The sequence below is a fragment of the Loxodonta africana genome, chromosome 3 (assembly GCF_030014295.1).
Source record: "Loxodonta africana isolate mLoxAfr1 chromosome 3, mLoxAfr1.hap2, whole genome shotgun sequence".
NCBI lineage: Eukaryota > Metazoa > Chordata > Mammalia > Proboscidea > Elephantidae > Loxodonta > Loxodonta africana.
In genome coordinates this window covers 10,462,578-10,475,338 of record NC_087344.1, presented here as the reverse complement: position 1 = coordinate 10,475,338, position 12,761 = coordinate 10,462,578, and the positions used below count along the sequence as shown (strand labels likewise).

General features: G+C 39.9%; 1 protein-coding gene across 11 annotated transcripts in view; it reads right to left on the bottom strand.

Annotated features, from left to right (window-relative positions):
* LOC100665835 (adhesion G protein-coupled receptor E4-like) overlaps nucleotides 1-9,214 on the bottom strand; it is a 152,672-nt gene extending 143,458 nt beyond the window's left edge. For all 11 annotated transcript variants that reach the window (XM_064280430.1, XM_023540441.2, XM_064280433.1 and 8 more), the window contains exon 1: nucleotides 9,079-9,214. The gene's annotated coding sequence lies outside the window, so the exon portion shown is untranslated. The remainder of the gene's footprint in view (nucleotides 1-9,078) is intronic.
* Between the last annotated feature and the right edge of the window lie 3,547 nt (nucleotides 9,215-12,761).

The window sequence follows — 12,761 nt, the reverse complement described above, 5'->3', positions numbered from 1 at the left end:
GCTGTGCATATAATACTGTAATTTAAACATGTAATTATAATTTTGCTGGTTGTTTATGTCACTATTATTGCCATTACATTCAGTGATACAGGGGAATTACGATTTGCAAATAACAGTACAAAAATAAGGATTCTGTATGGTCCGGTACTAGGGAGGTCCATGGGGGGAGGCGTCTTAGTTATTTGGTGATGCTATTACAGATATATCACAAGAGGATGGTTTTAGCAACTTAAATTTATTCTTTTACAGTCTAGGATGCTTCAAGTCTGAATTCAGTGCACCAGCTCCAGGGGAAGGCTGATGGCTTATAATATTATATGTATATATAATATTGGAAACCCTGGGGGTGTAGTGGTTAAGTGCTACAGCTGCTAACCAAAGGGTCGGCAGTTCAAATCCACCAGGCGCTCCTTGGAAACTCCATGAGGCAGTTCTGCTCTGTCGTATAGGGTTGCTGTGAGTCGGAATCGACTCGCAGCACTGAGTTTGGTTTCTTTTTGGTTTTATACACAATATTATAAGAAATATTGATAATATGTATTTACATAAGGAAAACAAAAATCCCCACAAATGGACCAATAAGCAACATCATGATAAACGGATAGAAGATTGAGGTTGTCAAGGATTTCATTTTACTTGGATACACAGTCAACACCCATGGAAACAACAGTCAAGAAATCAAGAGACACATTGCGCTGGGCAAATCTGCTGCCAAAAAAAAAAAAAGCTGCAAAAGACCTCTTTAAAGACTTGAAAAGCAAAGGTATCACCTTGAGGACTAAGGTATGCCTGACCCAATCCATGTTTTCAATCACCTCATATGCATGAGAAAGCTGGACAATGAATAAGGAAGACCAAAGAATTGGTGCCTTTGAATTGTGGTGTTGGAGAAAAAAAACACCACCACCAAAAAAAACCCCTGTTATCCCGGAGTTGATTCAGACTCATAGATACCTCCGACTCACAGCAACCATATAAGACAGAGTAGAACTGCCCCATAGGGTTTCCAAGGAGTGCCTGGTAGATTCGAACTGCCAACCTTTTGGTTAGCAGCCGTAGCTCTTAATCACTATGCCACCAGGGTTTCCTGTGATGTTGGTGAAGAATATTGAATATACCATGGATTGCCAAAAGAACGAACAAATCTGTCATGGAAGAAGTACAACTAGAATGCTCTTTAGAAGCAAGGATGGCCAGACTGCCTCTCGTGTACTTTGGACATGTTATCAAGAGAGATCAGTCGCTGGAGAAGGACATCATGTTTGTTAAAGTAGAGGGTCAGGGAAAAGAGGAAGACCCTCAATGAGATGGATTGACACAGTGGCTGCAACAATGCACTCAAGTATAGCAACAGTTGTGAGGATGGTGCAGGACCATTCTGTTGTACACAGAGTCACTATGAGTTAGAACCAACCCGACGGCACCTAACAACAACAACAATATATTTGTAATGTAGAAATATTTTATATAATGTAATAAAAATATGACATACAAATATGTGGAGTCCTGGGTGGTTCAAATGGTCATGCATTCAACTACTAACCAAAACGTTGGCAGTTTGAACCCACGCAGAGGTTCCTTGGAAGACAGGCCTGGCAACATGCTTCTGAAATATCACAGCCTTGAAAACCCTATGGAGCAGTTTTACTCTGACACCTATGGGGTTGCCTTGAGTCAGAATCCACTTGGCAGCAACTAACAACAACAACATATATAAATATAGGAATTCTTACACATGGTGCAAAAGGTCAAGTGCTTGACTACTGGCCAAAAGATTGGTGGTTTGAACCCACCCAGAGGTGCCTCAAAAGACAGGCCTGTCAACCTGCTTCTGAAAGGCCATAACCTTGAAAACTCTATGAAGCAGTTCTGCTCTGTGTACTCGGGGTCACCATGAGTTGGAATCGACTCAACGGTAACTTAAAAAAAATATATATATATACACACATACATGTAAATATAATCTATAAATATATAATACATACGTATAATCTGTAAATTATATATAATAAATAAGTTATACATAATTACATACTATATAATTGATAAACAATATATTTACCTAAATATATAATAGCTAAACTACCTCTCCTATTTTACAAAATTGTTAACGTTCCATACACAAGTTTATACGTGTGTGTGCGCATGTGTGAGCGTATCCATTCACAAAGTCGTACGTGTGAGCGTACGTACACGCATCAAATGTGTGCACATACGACTTTGTATCTGCATGAGATCCCTGAAAGATGCCTAAGAAACTGATAACACCCCCTGTCTTTGAAAAGAGTATCTGAAGCCCCTGGGTGGTACAGTTAAAGCACTCAGCAGCTAACCAAAAGGATGGAGGTTTGAGTCCACTCAGAGGCACCTCAGGAGAAAGGCGTGGCGATTTACTTCTGAAAACTCAGCCACTGAAAACCCTACGGAGCACAGTTCCACTCTGACACACATGGCGGGCCACGAGTCGGAGTTAATGGGACAGCAAGTGGTTAATTTTTTTAGACAACACCATAAATTAGCTTTTCAAAGAAGGCTTCAAAAAGTGATGAAAGCAATGTTTTCTCTCTGGATAACATTTTAAAACTTAAGAACTATCCTAATGTTGTATCAACAGGTAATTGGGATTAGGATAAAACTTTCCGTGCACGTTATCAACGACGATATGCCCTGCAGATCTGCTAAGCCACTCAAGAAGTGGGTGCCATCAGTGACAAAGATGCTGACGGAGAAGATGCATTTAAATGGCTTGAAGACAATCATTTCACAAAATGTAAGTGGGAAGAAAGGCAGCATATAAATATTTGTAACAAAAATAATTTGATGCCATAAATAAAAATAATGTTATGGGAAGCTATTAAAATAACAGAGAAATTAGTATCCCCAAATTGTACACATGAAAAATGTTGAAGTTACAACTGTTGTGTTTTCTATATTTTTACAATAAAAAAATAGCATAGAAAGCAATTGTGATATAGTACTGGAATAAAATGCCAGTTATAGAGCAAATAATATAATGTCACATTTAAAGGAATTATAAATGCTTACAAGGGAATGGCTTTAGGAGTGACTTTTAAATTTCTTCTTAGTCAAATGTAATTCTAAATTTTATATATTACTTTGGTAATAAGAAAATAATAATAGTAATAAAATATTTTCAGAGAAGAGGAAACAAAATGGCAAACAGAAATGGTTTCTCTCGGCAGCTCCATTCCTTCTCTGTATTCCTGTCTTGATGTAGCCATTCTATTTGGCCTTGAAGTTTGAAACCCTTTAGGGCCTGCCTGTATGCCTGTGGGGTAATCCTCTCTCACTGCCTCATTCACAGTTATGCAATGGCCATAAGACACTTAGGCGGCCTTCAGCACACCTGAATTTGAATCCCAAATCCACCGTTACTACCTGAGTGGCCCTAAGGTGGTACCTGTACCACTGAGCCTCAGTTTTTTTATCTGCAAAAAGGGGCTAAGAAAGACCATGTACTTCATACTTCACACATCCTAACTGTGCTGATTCAGTGAGATGGCCTTCCACAGCACGTGACCTTTGCCTGGCACATGGCAAGTGCTAAATAATGTTAACTGTGATGAGGACAGGGAATGATAATGGCAGTGAAGATGGTGATGGTACTGTTGATGGGGTAATGGTGATGGTGGTGATGGTGAACAGAACAGTAGTGATGGTGGTGGTGGTACTGAAGATGGTGACGGTAGAGTGTTGGCAGTGATGAGAGTGAACATGATAGTAACGGTGGTGGTGGTAATGATGACAGTAGTGGTTATGGTAATGATGGTGTTGGTGGTGATGCTGGTGGACATGATAGTGACGGTGGTGGTAGTAATGGTGATCGTAGTGGTCACGGTGAAAGTGATGGTAGTGAAGGTGGTGGTGGTGCTGGTGGTCATGGTGGTAATGATGGTGTTGGTAATGGTGGACATAATAGTAATGACTGTGGTGGTGGTGATGGTGATATGGTAATGGTGGTGGTGGTGGTAATGGTGGTAATAGTGGATGCTGTGGTGGTGAAGGTGGTGATAGTGGTGATGATGATGGACATGACAGAAATGGCAATGGTGGTGGTAGATGGCAGATGATAGATGGTGGAGATGGTGGAGCTGATGGTGATGGTGATGATGGTGGTGGTTACAATGGTGGTCATGGAGATCACCCATCCTTCTTCCACGATTTCAATTGTAACCATGACTTTGCATGTTGAGGACTGACTCCTTACCCACTGGTGATAAAAATTGAAAAGGGTCCTGCGAGTCCCCCACAGTAATAAAGTAGAGCTCTGAGAGGGAATCTTTGATTACTGACAACTCTGACTAAGGAATTGCATATTACACATTGGAAACTTAGATGTAAATAAAATTTTGCTGAAGAGACTTCCCTTATCCCTCCTTTACCACTTCCTAAAAACATTTGTGGAACTTCTACTATGGGCCAAGCACCTTATTAAGTACTTTGTAAATATCATCTCATTGAAAGCTCACAACTATGCAATGATATAGAAGTTATAATTACCACCCCACTCTTCAGGTCAAGAAATGAAGGTTCAAAAAGACTTATCATTAGCTCAAGGTCCTGCTGCTGATAAAATGCAAAGCTAAGACTTGAACAAAATCTGCCTGAGTCCAAAACCCATGTCCACAACCACACCACGGTCATAAATTCCAATGCCTTCTGGGAGTTAGACATGTAACATAAATAAGTGAGGCCATTGGTGAGAAGCAAAGATCCCTGGTGGCACAATGGTTAAGCACTAGGCTGTTAACTGAAAGGTTGGTGGTTTGAACCCACCGGCCACACCACAGGAGAAAGACCTGGTGATCTGCTCCCATAAAGGAAACCCTATGGGGCAGTTCTACTCTGTCACATGGGGTAGCTATGAATTGAAAATAGATTTGACGGCACTCAGCAACAAAAACACAGCAAATGATGAGGAGCAATGAGAACAGTGAAGATCTGGAGGTCGTAGACTCTATCTCTCTAAAGACATTCAAATCCACTTCTTCCTTAAATACACAACCAGTGGGCCACCAGTCCACAACTTCTGCAGTAGACGATATTGCCTGATTGAAAATCAAATTCTTTAAATGGGATTCCTGTGTCTCTTAGAGGAAATATACTTGGTTACTTCTTGGTTGCCTTCCTTTCTCTCAACATTTGTCTTCCTTATTTTATTTTTTTTAATTCATGGTGCTCTTCCCCTCAAAAAACCTACCCTAAAATATACCGTACAAATTTCCATTATTAAGAAACCCTGTCCAGATGGGAAAAATTGCTTTTTGAAGCCTCACTGGAAACCAGTTTTACTAAAGAGAATATTTTGTATCAAAGAAGGGATAACATTTTTTGAAACAGCAGAAGCTTCTAGCAATGCTTATTTGAAGAGACTTGGGCCAAGATCTGCAATAAGAAATATTATATTTATGATACAGTATTTTTTTTTATTGATGTATGTATACTTAGACAACCACCACTGTTTTGTCAATTTGTCATACTGTGGTATGACAGTTGCTGGGATACTGAGAGCTATGCCACAGGTATTTCAAATACCAGCAGGGTTACCCAAGATGGACAGTTTTCAGTGGAGCTTCCAGACAAAGACACACAAGGAAGGAGAACCTGATGGTCTAATTCTGAAAAAAATTGGCCAGTAAAAACCTTATGAATAGCTGCATAACACTGTTTGATATAGTGCTGGAAGATGGATCCCTCAGGTTGGGAGGTGCTCAAAATACAACTGGGAAAGACCAGACAAGTTGTGGGATGATATCAAGGACATCATACATGAAGAAAGCAAAAGGTCATTAGAAAGACAAGAAAGAAAGAAAAGACCAAAATGGATGTCAGAAGAGACTCTGAAACTTGCTCTTCAATGTCAAATAGCTAAAGAAAAAGGAAGAAATGAGAAGTAAAAGAGCTGAACAGAAGATTTCAAAAGGCGGCTCGAGAAGACAAAGTAAAGTATTGTAATAAGATGTGCAAAGACCTGGAGTTAGAATACCAAAAGGGAAAAATACACTTGGCATTTCTCAAGCTGAAAGAATTGAAAAAAAAAAAAATTAAACCTCAAATTGCAATACTGAAGGATTCCATGGGCAAAATATCAAACAACTCAGAAAGCATTAAAAGAAGATGTAGGGAACATACGCAGTCACTATTTCAAAAAGAATTGGTCGACGTCCAACCATTTCGGTAGGTAGCATATGATCAAGAACCGATGGTATTGAAGGAAGAAGTCCAAGCTACACTAAAGGCAGTGGTGAAAAATAAGGCTTCAGGAACTGATGGAATACCATTTGATGTCTTTCAATGAATGAATGCAGCACTAGAAGTGTTCACTTGTCTATGTCAAGAAATTTGGAAGACAGCTACCTGGCCACCCAACTGTAAGAAATCCGTATTTGTGACCATTCCAAAGAAGGGTGATCTAACAGAATGAGGAAATTATCCAACAATATCATATATAGGTAAAATTTTGCTGAAGATAATTCAAAAACTCTTCCAGCAGTACATCATCAGGGAGCTGCCAGAAATTGAAGCTGGATTCAGAAGAGGACGTGGAATGAGGGATATCATTGCTGATGTCAAACGAATCTTGGCTGAAAGCAGAGAAAACCAGAAAGATGTTTACCTGTGTTTTATTGACTATGCAAAGGCATTTGAATGTGTGAAGCACAACATTTTTTGGATAACTTTGTGAAGAATGAGAATTCCAAAGCACTTAATTATGCCCATGAGGAGCCTGTGCACAGACCAAGAGGCAGTTGTTCAAATACAAGGGGATACTGTGGGGTGGTATAAAATCAGGAAAGGTGTGCATTGGCGCTGTCTTCTTTCACCTTACTTATTCAATCTGTATGCTGAGCAAATAATGTGAGAAGCTGGACTATATGAAGAAGAACATGGCTTCAGGATTGGAGGAAAATACATTACAAACCTGTGATATACAGATGACACAACCTTGTTGGCTGAAAACTAAGAGGACTTGAAGCATTTACTGGTGAAGATCAAAGACTATAGGCTTCAGTATGGATTACACCTCAACATAAAGAAGACAAGAATCCTCACAACTGGACCCATAAGCAACATTATGATAAATGGTGAAAATGTTGACTTTGTCAAGGATTGTATTTTACTTGGATCCACAATCAACATCCACGGAGGCAGCAGTCAAGAAATCAGATAACATATTGCATTAGGCAAATCTGGTGCAAAAGACCTCTTTAAAGTGTTAAAAAGCAAAGATGTCACTTTGAGTACTAAGGTGTGCCTCACGCAAGCCATGGTATTTTCTATAGTCTCCTATGCATGTGAAAGCTAGACAATGCATACAGAAGACCAGAGAAGAATTGATGCCTTCGAATTATGGTGTTGGTGAAGTATATCGAATATACCATGGACTGCCAGAAAAATGAACAAATCTGTCTTGGAAGAAGTACAGCCATAATGCTCATTAAAAGTGAGGATGGTGAGAGGTTATGTATTTTGGACATGTTATCAGGAGTGGCCTGTACCTGAAGAAGGACCTCATGCTTGGTAAGGTAGAGGGTAAAGCAGAGGGTCACCAAAAGAGAGGAAGACCTTCAACAAGATGGCTTGACACAGTGGTGCAAAGTTGGGCTTAACCATAGCAACAACTGTGAGGATGGAGCAGGACTCAGTGGTTTCATTCTGTTGTACATAGTGTCTATGAGTTGGAACTTACTGGATGGCACCTAAAAACAACAACCTACTTATATATGTGTATAGAAATATATATGCATACATATTATGTATACACATATTTTATTTGTATGTGTAAGTATGCATAATATGTGTATGTTGCTATTTTGTGCCATCAAGTTGATTCCAACTCATACCAACCCTATATAACAGAGCAAAACTGCTCCATAGACTGTAATCTTTAGAGATATAGATCACCAGGTGTTTTCTCCCATGGAGCTTCTGGTGGGTTCGAATCTCCGATCTTTTGGTTAGCAGCCAAGCACTTACCTATTGCATCCTGAGGGGTCCTGAATATGTGTGTATTTGTGTGTCTATGTGTATCAGAATAGAACTTCACTCCATAGGGTTTGCAGTGGTTGCGATCTTACAGAAATAGATCACCAGGCCTTTCTTCAACAGGGCTGCTTTGTTCCTTTGTGGATTTGAACTGTCAACCTTTCAGTATATGTATACATTCCCTAGTGGCACAAACGGTTTGCATTTGGCTACTAACCGAAAGGTTGACAGTTCTAATCTACCCAGCAGCACTGCAAAGAAGGGCGTGGTGATCAATTTCCGTAAGATCACAAGCATTGAAAACCGTATGGAGTGAAGTTCTACTCTGACACACGTGGGGTCACCAGGAGTCAAAATTGACTGTACAACAAGGGATTTAGAGAGAGAGAGAACTAAACCAAGCTTCACAGAACAGTGCTCACTACATGCAGTACATGATATTTTATAATTAAAGTCCTTTTCATTTCTTTTAAAATGCTGGTTGTTACCCACTAAGCTGGTTTCCTGACACCCTAAGGAGTCACAGTCAACTGGTTACAAAACACTGGCCTATACATCTCTTTATTGTGGCCATTGAAGTTAACGTACCATCCTTCACTGTGAACTCGGCATTTAATGTGCTCATGTGTTTATTTTAGGGGGTGAGGTGTGTAGCATGTGAAAACGCGTGTTAATTCACTACCCAACATGGGTCAACACCCTGATGGTTTTTGGCCTTATTTTCCACATTTTGAATAACAAATTGGTTACACTCTGAGTTTGTTCAGCTCTTCCAGAGCTTTAATCAATTTACTTCACCTTAATCCATGTAATTCACAATTCATCATACTCTTTGAGTGTGCTAAAGCATCTCAGTATATTCCACTCTGTCAACACACGCATTCCTTGCCCAAGCAGAAGTAGACAAATGAAAGAGAGATAGACGCCCAGACAGCAGCTTTCAAGAAATAAAAAAGAAGGACATGTAACGAAGTCTAGAAAATTCTGGAAGCAGAACGTTTTCTAGACCCAAGATCACAGTAAAACATTTTCTATTTTCTATCAGAAGACAATAAACCAGGTCCTACTTACCCACCAAGATGAAAAGCCTTGCCTTCTCACCCAGTCTGGTGGCTTCTCAGAAGTTAAGAAAAAAAAAAAAGTAGGTCTCTTTATATGTTGAGCTCTAGTTCCTCAAGGAGACTTGTGGGTGGGTGAGGTGACTCAGGGGTGTTGGCTGGGGAGGTGGCATAATGCTGGGTCCACTGGTTCCTTTTACAGGAGTCATTTACATAGTGCATGGGGGGGCATACTAAAGTGCCCCAGGAAATGAATTTGCAAACAGATGTGGTGTCCAATGGGGAAAATTCACTAATAGAGAATACTGCCAACTCCCAGCCAGGCTAAGAAAATTGATCCAACTTTGAAGGGGCTCCTTTAGTTGGTGAACTTCTTACTACAAGAGTTAGTGTGGGAAGGAGTCAGCAGATCTATATATTACCCAGTACCTTATTACCAAATCACTTCTCGGTTTACCTCTTTGGGAAGTGACTTACCCATAGTCTTTATCTTCAGGATAGGAGAACCCAGCATAATTACACGAAGTATTGCATTGGGCAAATCTGCTTCAAAATACTTCTTTACAGTATTAAAAAGCAAGATGTCATTTTGAAGACTAAGATGTGCCTGATGCAAAGCATGGTATTTTCAATCATGTCATATGCATGCGAAAGCTGGAAAATGAATAAGAAATACCGAAGAAGAACTGATGCATTTGAATTATGGTTTTGGGGAAGAATAGTGAATATACCATGGTCTGCCAGAAAAATCAATCTGTCTTGGAAGTAGTACAGCCATAATGCTCCTTAGAAGCCAGGATGATCGTGCTTCATCTCACATACTTTGGACATGTTATCAGGAGGGACTAATCGCTGGGGAAGTGCCTCATGCTTGGTAAAGTAGAAAGTCAATGGAAAAGAGGGAGACCCTCGTTGAGATGGATTGGTACAGTGGCTGCAACAATGGGCTCAAACATAGCAATGGTTGTGAGGAAGGCACAGGACTGAACATGTTTCCTTCTGTTGTACATAGTAGGGTCACTCTGAGTCAGAACTGACTCAACTGCACCAAACAACAGCAGTTGGCTGATAAGGAGTTCTGATGGTGCAACCATTAAAGACATTCAGCTGAAAGGTTGGCATTTTCAATGCACCCAGAGGCTCCACGGAAGAAAGACCTAGTGATCTTCTGCTGTAAAGATGATTGCTGTTAGATGTCGTACTGAAGTGGCTTGCATGTTGCTGTGATGTTGGAAGCTATGCCACAGTATTTCAAATATCACCAGTGGAGCTTCCAGACTAAGACTAGGAAGAAGGACTTTATAAAAAAATTGGGCAGTGAAAATCTTATGAGTAGCAGCTGAACATTGTTTGATATAGTGCCAGAAGATGAGTCTCTCAGGTTGGAAGGCATTCACAGTAGAGCCTGCCTTAATAAAATGGATGGATTGAATCTTTTGGACCTTCATTGGCTGATGTGGCATGACTCAAAATGAGAAGAAACAGCTGCAAACATCCATTAATAATGGGAATATGGAATGTAAAATTATGAATTTAGGAAAATTGGAAGTTGTCAAAAATTAAATGAAACACAAAGATCCTAGGTATTAATGTGGTGAAGTGAACTGGTATTGATCATTTTGAATCAGAAGATCATGTGATCTACTATGCCAAGAATGACAAATTGAAGAGGAATGCCATCGCATTCATCATCAAAAACAACATTTCAAAATCTATCCTTAAGTACAACGCTGTCGGTGATAGCTATGATAATATCCACACACCTACAATGAAGGCCGGTTAATGTAACAGTTATTCAGATTTAGGCACCAAACAATAAGGCCAAGCAAAGATGAAGAAATTGAAGATTTTTACCAACTTCTGAAGTCTGAAATTGATCAAATATGCAATCAGGATGCATTGATAATTAATGGTGATTGGAATACCAAAGTTGGAAACAAAGAAGAAAGATTTGTAGTTGGAAAATATGGCCTTCATGATACAAACAGTGCCAAAGATCACAAGATAGAATTTTGCAAGACCAACTACTTCTTCACTGCAAATACCTTTTTTAACAACATAAACAGTGACTGTACACTGGGACCTTACCAGATGGTATACACAAGAATCAAATCAACTACCTCTGTGGAAACAAATGATGGAGAAGATCAATAAAATCAGTCAGAACAAAGCCAGGGGCTGACAGTGGAACAGACCATCAATTGCTCCTATGCAAGTTGTAGTTGAAGCTGAGGAAATTAGAGCAAAGCCACGAGAGCTAAAACACGACCTTGACTACTTCTCAACTGAATTTAGAGACCATCTCAAGTACAGATTTGAGTTATTGAATACTAATGACTGAAGACAAGTTGTGGAATGATACCAAGGACATCATATATGAAGAGAGCTAAAAGTCATTTAAAAGGCAGGAAATAAAGAAAAAACCAAAATGGATGTCAAACAGGACTGTGAAATTTGCTCTTGAATGTAGAGTAACTTAAGAGAATGAAGAAATGATGAAGCAAAAGGTCTGAGCAGAAGATTTCAAAGAGCTGCTTGAGAAGACAAAGAAAAGTATATAATGAGATGTGCAAAGACCTGGAGTTAGAAAATCAAAAGGGAAGAACACGCTCAGCATTTCTCAAGCTGGAAGAACTGAAGAAAAAATTCAAGCTTCAGATTGCAGTGGTGAAGGATTCTATGGGCACAATACTAAATGACACAGGAAGGATCTAAAGAAGATGAAAGGAATGCACAGAGTCACTCTACCAAAAAGATTTGGTCAAAATATTCAGTCATTTCAGGAGATAGCATATGGTCCAGAACTGATGGTACTGAAGGAAGACGTCTAAGCTGCACTGAGGCATTGGTGAAAAACAAGGCTCCAGGAATTGACAGAATACCAACTGAGATGTTTCAACAAATGGATGCAGCGCTGGTGAAGTGCTCACTTGTCTATGCCAAGAAATTTGGGAGACAGCTACCTGGTCAACCAACTGGAAAAGATCCATATTTATGCCTATTCCAAAGAAAGGTTGTTCAACCGAATGTGGAAATTTTTGAACAATATCATTAATATAATATGCAAGTAAAATTTTGCTGAAGATCATTCAAAAGCAGGACATTTACAGGGAACTGGCAGAAATTCAAGCTGGATTCAGAAGAGGACGTGGAACAAGGGATAATCATTGTTGATGTCAGATGGATCGTGGCTGAAAGCAGAGAACAGCAGAAAGAGGTTTGCCTGTGTTTTATTGACTATCAAAGGCATTTGACTGTGTGGATCATAACAAATTACAGATAACACTGTGAAGAATAGGAACTCCAGAACACTTAACTGCGCTCATGAGGAACCTGTACATAGATCAAGAGGTAGCCGTTCCAACAGAAAAATGGGATTCTTCTTTGTTTAAAATTAGGAAAGGTGTGTGTCAAGACTGTATCCTTGAGAGGCGGAGCCAAGATGGCGGAACAGACAGACGCTTCCAGCGAGCACTCTTTACAATAAAGACCCAAAACAACAAGTGAGACGAGTATATTTATGACAAGCTAGGAGCCCTGAGCATCAAAGGCAAGCTAAGAAAACAAACTGAGGGGGAGGGGGAGGAAGAGACAGTTCAGAAGCAGAGAGGAGTTACCAGACCTGAATCGCAAGGAGCCCTCAAGCACCATTCCCTGGAGTGGCGGCAGTAGGCTGGTACTAGTGTTGGGCTGCAG